The sequence below is a fragment of the Chenopodium album genome, chromosome 12 (assembly GCF_948465745.1).
Source record: "Chenopodium album chromosome 12, dcCheAlbu1.1, whole genome shotgun sequence".
In the NCBI taxonomy this organism is placed as follows: domain Eukaryota; kingdom Viridiplantae; phylum Streptophyta; class Magnoliopsida; order Caryophyllales; family Amaranthaceae; genus Chenopodium; species Chenopodium album.
Genome location: NC_137845.1, coordinates 20,315,594 through 20,327,573, shown reverse-complemented (window position 1 = coordinate 20,327,573; position 11,980 = coordinate 20,315,594). Strand labels below are relative to the sequence as shown.

The window sequence follows — 11,980 nt, the reverse complement described above, 5'->3', positions numbered from 1 at the left end:
TTCGAGCTTAGAGCGTCGAAACCGAGCGTCGGAAGTCGAGTCGAAAAATAGAGAAAGACGAGACGAGAAATAGTAATAAATCAACAAAAGACCAAAATACCCCTAGCATCGGAATGCCCTAGCAAACCGAGTGCTAAGGGCGTATGGCCTAGCATGGTGGCTAGCATGCGCACCAAGCCGAGCCTAGGCTGGCTGGTGCGTGCTAGCGCACTCATGCTAGCATCGCAAGGCTAGGCGCTGCCTAGTGCGTGCTAGCATGCTAGGCGCAGCCTTGTGCGCGCAATGGCTAGCAAGCCATGCCGCAACAAGCTGCTGGAGCTAGCACGCTAGGCGCGCCAGCCCGCAACAGCTAGCAGCAGCATGGCTAGGCCATTGCTTGCTTCCTAGCAGCGCTGGCCAAGGCACAAGGCCAGCAGCAGCAGCCCGCACAAGCATGCTGGGCGTGCTGGCCAGCAACAGCAGCAGCCCGCATGCAAGTGCTGGGCTTGCTGGGCTTGCTGGGCGTGGCTGCCACGGACAGCAGCACATGGCAGCCCACCTTGGCTGCCTTGGTGCCCAAGGGTGGGTGCCATGTGGCTTGTGGTCCTTGAGTGTGTGGGGAGTGAGGTGGCCGGTTATGGGAGAGGGAGTGGGGAGCAAGTTTGGTCCCCCCTTCTCCAAATGGTCCTCACCTAACCACTCACATGAGCTTGCCACTTGTTGATTTATTACTAGCTTGATTATTGATTTTATTTTAGCTTTAAAATAAAATGGAAAAATCATACTATCCCACATTGATGGGAGAGTAAATGATACTCCCATCATTTCCTATAAATACCCAAGTATGGGCATTGGGAAAGATGCTTGAGTAAGAGTTGGAAAAGGCATCACAATTAGTGAAAACCTTTGAACTCAATTTTATTACTCGGGTTTTGTTGGTCGGGTCTTGCTAACTCCAAGACATTGGACCTAGTCGGTTTTGTTGGTGCGGGTGGACTTCGTTGGAGGTCTCCGTGCGAGCGGGACTTGAAGCTTTCAAGTAAGAGCTCATTTGGAGCGAAGCACGCGTCAAGGGTAATTAGCTTATCTTAATCTTGTGATTAATTTAATTATGTTTATGGTTTTATTTATTGCGAGTGCGGTCTTGGTTTTGGGTTTGTTTCCGCGGTGAGATGGACTCACCAAACCCCAACATAAGACTAGGTCCGCAATAGTCAAGGATCCATGCTGCTCATGCAAGTGATTGTATAAGGCTTGAAAACTATGAAACCTCACAAGGATGTGGCAAAAACTCACTAAAAGCTTCAAATTCACCAAAGGGGAACGATTGCGATTTTTCAAAAACAAAAGAATCCGGCTTCAAGGTCCAAATAGTTCTTAAACGACTACCTTAGCATGTTCAATCCTAGAGTCAACCAAAGATACTCTCAAACCGTGCAAACCATTGTTCTTAGGAAGAATGATAGCCAATGTGCAAGTCCAAGTGGTACTAAGTCCAAAGCAAAAGCAAAATCATTAAGAAAGAAAAGCAATGCCTCTTTAACATTTTATTTTTATTTACAAAACCTCTTTTTTTGTTTTTCAAAGGAAAGAAAAGTTTAAAATCAAAACATATGAAAGCAAAATACAAAAAGGAAAGTAGAAGAAAAGAGAAAAAGGAAAACCATAAGAAAATAGAAAATGAGGAAAAAGATATAAAATGAAAAACAGAAAAAGCAAAGGAGAAGTAGAAATGCAACAAGGAAGTAATGCAAACACACAAGTCCCAATCGACAAACAAGTGAACATTCGGCCACAACGCCAATGTTCCCAAACACACTAAGGTGTTAAAAAGCAAACATCCTCGAACTGTTCAACTTTTCCTAATCTAAACCTAAACAAAGCTACCAAGAAAAGAAGAATAAAGAGAAGAAGATTAGAAGGATCTCACCAGGCGTCGAAGCTATGCTACATCAAACAAAGTGAAAGAGCACCTTAATGAAGCATCAATATCCAAAGCATAAGTGACGAAGCAAAGTGAGAAGGAATGGACTATATACAAAGAAAATTCTTATTAACTTCAATACAAAAGAAAAGAAAAAATATAAAAGAGAAAATGTATGCAAATAAGGAAAAAGCAATATAAGATAGCATCAGGAATAGGGTCAAGAAATGAAATCAGGAAACAGAATCATTAAATAGAATCAGAGTCAGGAAACAAGATATCAAACAATCATCATCAGGAAGCATAATCATAAAGAAGCAGAGATACACAGCAGACAGTGATCAGCGAAACAAACAACAATACCAAGAACTAGACAAAGAAATCAGCAGAAGTACATCATGATCATCATTAGAGAAGCAAGAGATACACAAAGATCAATAGTGGAAGCAAAAGAGACCAAGAGTGAACTACAAAAGCGAGGAGGGAAACAGTGAAGCACACAAACAACATAAATCACCCCCAAGCTCAGAATGAACTAACCCCCAAACTCTAAACCTAATAACATATAGGCAAAAGGGAATATCATATAAAGCACATAAGAAAAGGGGGGTAGCCACAATAGTCTCACTTCGCACTATGGTAAGGGGTAGAGTGAGAACTCCCTTCACCGATCTCTAAGAAATGAACTGAGCTAGCCATTTCACTCACCTCTATGGGAGCTTTCCCCTTTAACCTCCCCTCCCTCCTAGCACGGTCTATCGCGAAGAAATGAGACCAATCATCCAAAACCGGTTCTCTTGGTAATCCCCACCTACCATAAGTCTCGGGGTTCGGGAAAGGCATAGGGTTCGCCGGATCATATGTATAATCGCATCCACCGGGCCGCTTATAGTCGTAAGTGGTCGGGGTGGTGCCCATGATAGCACTAGGAGGAATATGAGGACCCTCCCAATAGGGGTAACAAGGTCTAGGACCCACGGTAGGGTGAAAGGGTTCCCATTGAGGGATAGGTCCTTGTTGGACCGAGAGGTATGGGTAGTTCAAGTAAGGTTCAATTTCCCCCTTCCTCACACGGTAGTCATACAATTGATTAGTATGGAAATCATAGCCAAGAGAAGAATCCCGCCCCAAAGGCATGGAAAACAAGACATTAGTGATGGAATCTAACTTGGCATGAATAGTAGATAAATCAAATGTAAAAGAAGAAGAAGAAGGAGGGATAGGAGTACCTCCCCATTCAACCGGGGGTAAAACATGGAAATCCGTCGAGAGAGCATCATTGGAGGCGGTTCTTGTATGATTAGTCTTCTTTCGAAGAGAGGGGTCGATGTTGCATCTTGGAGGTCTCCAAGTCAAAGAGTCCGTCTCTGACCTACGGTTTGTAGCCTCCTTACTCGGAATCAAGAACCAATCCTTCACTCGGGACACCTTCCATATGAAAATATTATGCTTCTTGGTACGATCAAGGAATTTTTGGTTTACAAGGGCATAGACATTGAGGAAATGAGGTGTCCTCTCCCGAGGTCGACTATCGGAGGGAGCTCGCATAGCAAATCTTTATAAGAGTCATTGAGGCAAAGTGCGAGGATAGAGATCATGCCTCCAATTTGGATGCTCCCCGAAAGCGAAACACCATCTCGGATGTCTAGAAATCGGTTGATCAAATGTTGAGTGAAATCTACAAGCTCGATCTCATGCGACTCTTGGTCGGCAATCCATAGCCAACAAAGTTCCTCACGGGAACTAGCTCCCAAAGTGTCTTTAGAACATAGGGCATGGGTGAGAATATGATTAAAGTATCTCATAGCCGAATGAACGATCGATGCGGACTTGGAAGTTTGAGGCTCGTATTTTCTTTCATCGGAGGTAAGCCGCCACCACTTGAGTTCATCATATCCATGGTTGCTAGTCATTTTACCATTGGCCGGATAGACAAGATGGTCTTCATCGATGGCCCAAGGAAACCGGAAGTAGGAACAAAGTTGTGACTCCGACAACCGATGATCATTGTTGAAAAGTTGAAAGGTCAAAGTTCTTGAAGAGTCACCACTTGACTCTCGGACCACTTCAAGGGATGATAGAAACTCATACGTCACCCTAGCATAGGTAGGGGCGCTCAAATACAAGAACTCTAAGAGACCGAGGTTCTTGTCTAGGTAGCGAACGTCATCATCAATTCCAAGTAGCTTGGTTGTTGTTTGATCGTAGAATCTTGTTGACTTGAGCTTCCGCTTGGATAGTTTCTTGAACCAATCCCAATGTAATTCCTTAGAGAATTCAATGTCGTATGTTTCTACCACCTCGGGAGGAGGTGGAACAACGTGCCTAGCTTTGCTTGAACTTGATCTAGCACGCTTCTTATGACGGATAGGGGCCATCATCAAGAAGCAAAGCAATTCATGAGCAATTCATTTACAATTATCATTGTTCAAGAAGATTCAAAAGAAATTGCTCTAAAGTCAAGCACAAACATTATTTATTCAAAAATGAAACAAGAAATGGTCACACATAAACTATACCATAAATATTGAGACATAAGCTTGAAGCAACTAGTCATGAAGTAAAGGCAAAATTGGACACAAGAGACCAAATCATGAATCATTATGAGCAAATTAATCCCAAAACATTGAATTATCAAAGAAATGAAACTATCATATTGAATACCCATGAGATAGAAAATGACCAACAATGGTGATTCAAGGATTTAAGCAAGGTATACAAATTCATCATGAAAAAGCTTTAATTAAACATCCAATAACATCATTCAAAACAAATTACAAGCTAAAAGAACTAACAATGGAGTTCTACCATGAAAGCAAAAACAAGGGTTTCAAGCTTCAAAAATGAGGAAGAAGATGACTAGAAAGTGAGAAATTATACTTCAATGAAGCTTTGAATTACTTGCAAATTGCACAAATTGAAGAATATAGAACAATTAGAACACCCAAAGACAAGTTCCAAGGACCAAAACAAAAACTTCAAAAATTCGAATTTGAGCCCAAAATTTCGAATTTCAATTCGAAAATTTTAGATTTTTTTTGTTGTTTTTGAAAAGATTTGATTATGGTTTAATGTAATTTGTGAATAAATGAAAATAAAAAGGTGTATTTGATTGAAATTGCAAAGGGTTTAGAAGGGAATGAAGAGAGAAAAGGGAGTGGTGCAATGAAGGGAAAGTCAGGGAGAGAGAAAATGGAGTGAAAAGGGTGAGTTTGGGAGAAAAGGGGCACAAAAAAGGGGGCGGGGCTGCTGTGGCTGGTGCGTGCGCGCAGCTGGGTTGGTTCGTGCGCACCAGCTATAGCAGGGGGTTGGGTTTGCTTGCTCGAAATTGCGCAACAAAAGCGAAATTGCTGACCTACCTGGTGCGTGCGCGCAGCCAGGTGGTGCGTGCGCACTAGGTAGGGTCTCGGGGGGCTGAAATTTGGCTTGAGACGCACCAAAACAAGGCCAAAAATGCTGACCCCCTTGGTACGCGGGCGCAGCCTATGATGCGTGCGCACCAAACAAAGACTAGGGGGAGAAAAATTCCTCTCTTGAACATACTCTCGTGCTTGCGCTCTCATTGGCGCTAACGAGCGTCATAATTGAGTGCTTAAAAATCACACAAAAAATAGTTCGAAAATCACTCAATCATAAATAAAAATCCATGAAAACCCAAACACGAGAGCATGTATCCCCAATCAAACTCCTTCACCTAAGATTAACCACACCTTAAGAAACCTTGAATTAATCACCGAGATAGTTGGAAATCATCATTGATCCAATCTCATGGTACCTAAAATCAAGAAAACAAAGAAAAATAAGAAGTGTTCTCAAAAATAAAAGAAATATAGAGAATTGAAAAATCAAAAGAAAAGGGTTAGAAAACCGGGTTGCCTCCCGGGAAGCGCTTGTTTGACGTCATAGCTCGACGTTCTCCACCTATTAAGGTGGTTGTCGGAGAAGCAATATGTGAATAAGGCCAACAAAAGCACCATCGAAATAATTCTTGAGTCGATGGCCATTGACCTTAAACGAAGACGAAAAATCCATCATTGAAACCTCTACAACACCACTAGGAAAGACATTCTTAACCAAGTAAGGACCGCTCCATCTTGACATGAGCTTTCCGGGAAACAACTTCATTTTTGAATTGTAGAGAAGAACTTTATCACCAACACAATACTCTTTCTTCTCAATAAGCTTATCATGAGTTTCCTTGGAATGAGCTTTGTAAATACTAGCACAATCATAGCATCAAATCGAATCTCCTCTAGCTCATGAAGATCTAACCACCTTTTCTCCCCCGCACTTGCTAAATCAAAGTTTATCTTCTTGATTGCCCGTAAAGCACGGTGTTCGAGCTCTACCGGGAGATGGCATGATTTGCCATAGACTAGGCGGTATGGAGTGGTACCTATGGGTGTCTTGAAAGCCGTTCTATAAGTCCAAAGAGCATCATCCAACTTGTCCGACCAATCCTTCTTATTTCTTGCAACCGTTTTTTCAAGGATTAACTTGATTTGACGATTGGAAACCTCAACTTGGCCACTTGTTTGAGGATGATATGGAAGGCCAAATCGTTGACGAACTCCATGCTTTCGCAACATCTTTTGAAAGGCATTGTGAATAAAATGAGAACCATTATCGCTTATCACCGCCTTTGGTACACTAAACCTTGGAAAAATGACCTTCTTGAACAACTTCATTACCACCTTGTGGTCATTAGTTGGGGAAGAAATGGCCTCAACCCATTTAGACACGTAATCCACCGCCACAAGAATATATTGATTTCCAAAAGATGAGGGAAATGGTCCCAAAAAATCAATTCCCCACACATCAAATACCTCCAGTTCAAGAATGGGTTGTTGAGGCATCTCATTTCGGCTTGGAGATATTCCCAACTCATTGACAACGGTCGCATGTCTTAACAAAACCCCATGAATCCTTGAAGAGATATGGCCACCATAAACCGCTTTGAAGAATCTTGGTGGCGGTTTTAGAAACACCCATATGGCCACCACTCGGATCCGAGTGGCACATCTTCAAAACACTAGGCACCTCTTCATTCGGAACACAACGCCTAAGTAAGCCATCGACTCCTCGCTTATACAAGATGGGATCATCCCACACATAGTGTCTTGCCTCTCTCTTGATCTTCTTTCGTTGATTCTTAGAAAAGGAAGGTGAAAACTCCCCACATGCAAGAAAGTTCACTAAGTCGGCGAACCATGGGAGCTCCTTTGCCTCAATAGCATATAAGAAGTCATCAAGCATCCTATCCTCAATTGGAGAATCATCGTCATGAATTTGAGAATCTTCAAGACAAGAGAGATGGTCCGCCACAACATTTTCCGCTCCTCTCTTATCCCTAATCTCAATATCAAAAGTTTGAAGTTCGAGCACCCACCGGATCAATCTAGGCTTGGATTCTTTCTTGGCAAAAATGTACTTGAGAGCTCCATGATCCATGAAGACAATGGTCTTAGAACCCAACAAATAACAACGGAACTTTTCAAAAGCATGAACAATAGCCAAAAACTCCTTTTCCGTTGTGGTGTAGTTTCTTTGAGCACCATTTAGAGTCTTGGACATATAATAGATCACATGTAGCTTCTTTTCCACTCTTTGACCCAAGACACCTCCAATTGCCGAATCACTCGCATCGCACATCAACTCAAAAGGTAAATCCCATCTTGGGGCTTGAACAATAGGAGTAGAGATTAGAGCCTTCTTCAATTTATTGAATGCCTTCAATTTCTTGTGGCCAAGGACTATGCCTTCCTCCACCGTGTAGTGACACTTCTCCCAATTCAAAACCAAGTTCACCTTCTCACACCTTGCCAAACATTTCTCAAGGTTTTCAAGACATGCCTCAAATCAAACACCGCCTACGGAGAAGTCATCCATAAACACTTCCATTTCCTCCTCCAACATATCTCCAAATATACTTATCATACATCTTTGAAATGTTACGAGAGCATTACAAAGGCCAAACGGCATTCTCCTATAAGCAAATGTTCCATAGGGACAAGTGAAGGTCGTTTTCTCTTGGTTATTAGGGTGGATAGGGATTTGGAAAAATCCCGAATAACCATCAAGAAAACAATAGGACTTGTGCCTCGTTAGTCTCTTAAGCATTTGATCGTCCTTGTCGGAATGAGCTCACCTCTCTCATTCTCGACAACGGTCATGCCTCCCTTCTTTGGGACAACATGAACGGGGGAGACCCACCTAGAACTCGAGATGGGGAATATAATTCCCGCATCCAAAAGTTTGGTGATCTCCTTCTTCACTACCTCTCCCATTTGGGGGTGTAGCTTTCGTTGTCTCTCAATAGAAGGTAGAGCACCCTCCTCAAGGGTTATGTGATGTGTACATAAAGCGGGGCTTATACCTTTGAGGTCATCAATGGTATAACCCAAAGCACCTTGGTGCTTTCTCAAATCATCACACAACTCTAGAGCTTGGCGCTCACTCAAAGAAGATCTAACAATCACGGGATAGGTGGAGTCGGGTCCCAAGAATTCATACCTAAGGTGTGATGGAAGAGGTTTGAGCTCAACCATTGGCACACCTTTACCTTCCTTTGATGTAGCCACTTGCAACGCTTCTTGGCTAGAAATGCTCATACACATTTTCTCTTCAACATCCTCAAGGCTTCCATTGAGCACATCTTCATACAAAGCCATCTCCTTGCTAGGAGCACCTATCTTTTTCTTATCCAACAAAACATTCTTAAGAGCATCGTTAGAGGTGAGCAATTGCTCATGCATGGAAGACACAACATGATCATGAGAATCAATCAACATGCAATTTTCTAAAGAAGAACTTGGATACCTCATACTATCATTCAAGTCAAATTCTATCACCTTATCCCCTACTTTGAGTGAAATTTTAGCGCTTTTCACATCTATCATAGCACCCGAAGTAGCAAGGAATGGTCTCCCTAGAATGATAGAAATATTAGCATCTTCGTCCATCTCAAGCACCACAAAATCCACCGGAATAACAAATTTCCCAACCCTCAAAGGGACATCCTCTACCTTACCCTTAGGAAACTTAATTGACCTATCGGCCAATTGCAAAGTAATGTTAGTAGGTAAGAGTTCCCCTAGCTCAAGTCTTTTATACACCGAATATGGCATAAGGCTAACACTAGCTCCTAGGTCACACAAGGCATTCTCGATTTGCATTTTGTAAATGGCACAAGGGATGGAAAAGTTTTCGGGATCTTTTAGCTTAGGTGGCATCTTGTTCATTATGATTGCACTATAATTCTCGGTCAAGTTCTTCGTCTCTACACCATCACAAGTCCTCCTACCGCTCAAAATGTCTTTGAGGAATTTTGCGTAGTTGGGCATTTGGGTGACAACTTCGGTAAATGGTAGATAAAGGTGAAGTTGCTTGAACATGTCAATAAATCTTCCAAATTGTTCATCTAACTTGTGTCTCATGAATTTTTGTGAATAAGGAAGCTTGGGTTTCACAATTTTTTTTCTCCACTCTCACCTCACTAGGCTTCTCAATCTCAACCTCACTCAAAGATGCACCATCTCTCTCATCTTCTACCAAAACCTCTTTTGTGGCCTCCTTGGTCTCACTCTTCCTAGGCAAACTCTCTTCAAGAACCTTACCACTCCTTGTGACAATAGCATTGACCAGTCTCTTGGGATCTAGGCCTTGGGAAGGTAAAGAAGAAGGACTAGCATGGTCTTTCAAAGAATTAGCAAGTTGAGAAATTTGGTTTTCAAGCATCTTATTATGAGTCATCATTTCATTAAATTTCTTGTCACTTACGGCCATGTAAGTGTTCAACAACTTTGTTTGGTTTTCAATGATTTCTTCCAAATTGGTTCTATGAGAAGAAGAAGAGGTTTGAACATAAGAATTATCATTTTGGGTCTTTTGAGCAAAACCGGGTGGGGGACCCCTTTGAGAGTTATTTTGAAAATTTCCCCTATTTTGATTGTTCCAATTACCTCTACCTTGATTATGATTACCATAACCTTGGTTATGATTACCATAATTTTGGTTATGATTTTGGCTACTATAACCTTAGTTGTTATAGTTACCTCGGGAATTTTGGTTCCCATGGTTCCTATTACCACCACCTTGGTTGTAGTAGTCAAAATTGCCATGGTTGTTGTAATTCCTATTCCATTGACCTCTTTGATTCTCAAACCTAGAATCATTATTATTTGACATATAGTTCACATGCTTGTTCACATTTCCATCTTGATCATCACAAACATCCATACATGCATGAGGGCAATTAGAAACATCATGATCATACAATTCACAATCATCACAAAAAAAGCATCCACTAGGCATGTTACTAGAAGAGGGAAGGGGTTGAGAATTAGAAGACATACCTCTCCCCTTAGATTAGGAGGGAAGACTTGAAACTTGGTAGGTAGCACTTTCCAATTTCGCCTTGATAGTGGACATCTCCTTCCCCAAGTTTGTCATTTGTGAGGATAGATTGTTGATTGCATTTAGATGATTAACCGAGTACACCGAAGAGCTACTCTTGCTAGTTGACTCTCTTTCTCCATCTTGCCAATCTCTATAATACCTCACTACGTCTTCAATTATGTCTACCACTTCCTCTTCCGTTTTATTCATGATAGGACCTCATGCTCCTCCATCTAAACATGATTTTCCTTGAGGACTAAGGCCTCCATAGAAAATTTGAATAATTTGGTAAGTAGGAATTCCGTGGTGAGGACATTCTCTTTGATACTCTTTGTATCTCTCCCATGCTTCATAGAGACTCTCACTAGGCTTTTGCTTGAAACCTTGAATCAAATCTCAAGCCTCCGCCGTTTTCTTTTGTGGATAGAAACGGGATAGAAACTCCTTGGTCACTTCATCCCATGCCCTTAGAGAATTCGGCTTGACCTCCTTGTTTAGCCATTCCAAGGCATGCCCTATGAGGGAAAAGGGAAAAAGCTTGAGGCGGATGAATTCTTGGGAAATTCCATTCACCTTGATAGTATTGCAATATTTTTCGAACTCCTTGAGATGATATAGCGGGCTTTCATGCTTGGCCCCGCTAAATTGTCGCCTCTCTATCAAAGTGATCATTCCCGGTCTTATTTCAAAGTCATTCGCCGGTGTTGTAGGTAGAGCAATTCCACTCTCAAATCTATATGCACCGAGAATCCCCAATTCTCTCAACGCCACCCTTGGATTTTCTCCCATTCTTGCTTGTTCCTCTTGTTGTGATTCTTCTTCATTTGAAGTGCTAGGGCTCAAAGATCGTCTAGCACCCCTTAACCTTGCAATAGTTCTCTCAATTTCCGGATCAAATGGTACTAGTGAACGACCACGTGCTCTATGCAAAAAATCTCAAAAAAAATGGTTAGTAGCACGGCTACAAGTGTAGCCTAAAAGAAAATATTTTTGTATTTTCAATTAAAGATGAAATAGACTCAACAACTATAACAAAGCACAAATATCACTCCCCGGTAACGGCGCCATTTTTTACGTAGGGAAAAGTAGGTCGTTTTCTACCCTTTCCTAGAGCCAAACAAAATTTGTAAACACTCGACCAACCTAATACGAGTATATGGTAAGTCAAGGGTCGAACCCAAAGGAATGAGTAGGTGCAAGCTATAGCCTAGGTCAAGCTACTTCGCAGATTGTAGAAAGATAGGGTTGGTAACTAAGGTATCGAGAAAGCTAGATAAATCGAGAAATTCAATATACTAAACACTAGGGATATAGGTTCCACATGCAAGCTCAATGATTATGCTAATTGAAGGATTACTCAATCAATTCAAACATTGCAAAGGACAAACAATAGTTGCAATCAATGGAATTCAAGAGCTATCCCCTACAAACCAAGCTAGGATTCACTATGAATGGTTAACTAGGAAAAATCACAACCGAATTCAATCAATTAAAGCAATTCTCAAATCAAGGGTTCATGTCATTGAAATTTGCAATGCAATCTAGATTAATCTTATAGGTTGATCACTCCTAGTCTAATTAATCACATGCACAACTATGTCAACCAATTTAATTGCAACAATTCAATCAATCAATGATCATCAACTAGCAAAAATCATCAATCAAGCATGCTTTCCCTTC

At 41.6% G+C, this 11,980-nt stretch overlaps 1 non-coding gene across 1 annotated transcript; it reads left to right on the top strand.

Annotated features, from left to right (window-relative positions):
• The first annotated feature begins 10,598 nt into the window (after positions 1–10,598).
• LOC145573301 (small nucleolar RNA R71) lies at positions 10,599–10,704 on the top strand. Its single transcript, XR_014097350.1, has one exon. It is a non-coding gene; the product is annotated as a small nucleolar RNA R71 (small nucleolar RNA).
• Positions 10,705–11,980: the final 1,276 nt, after the last annotated feature.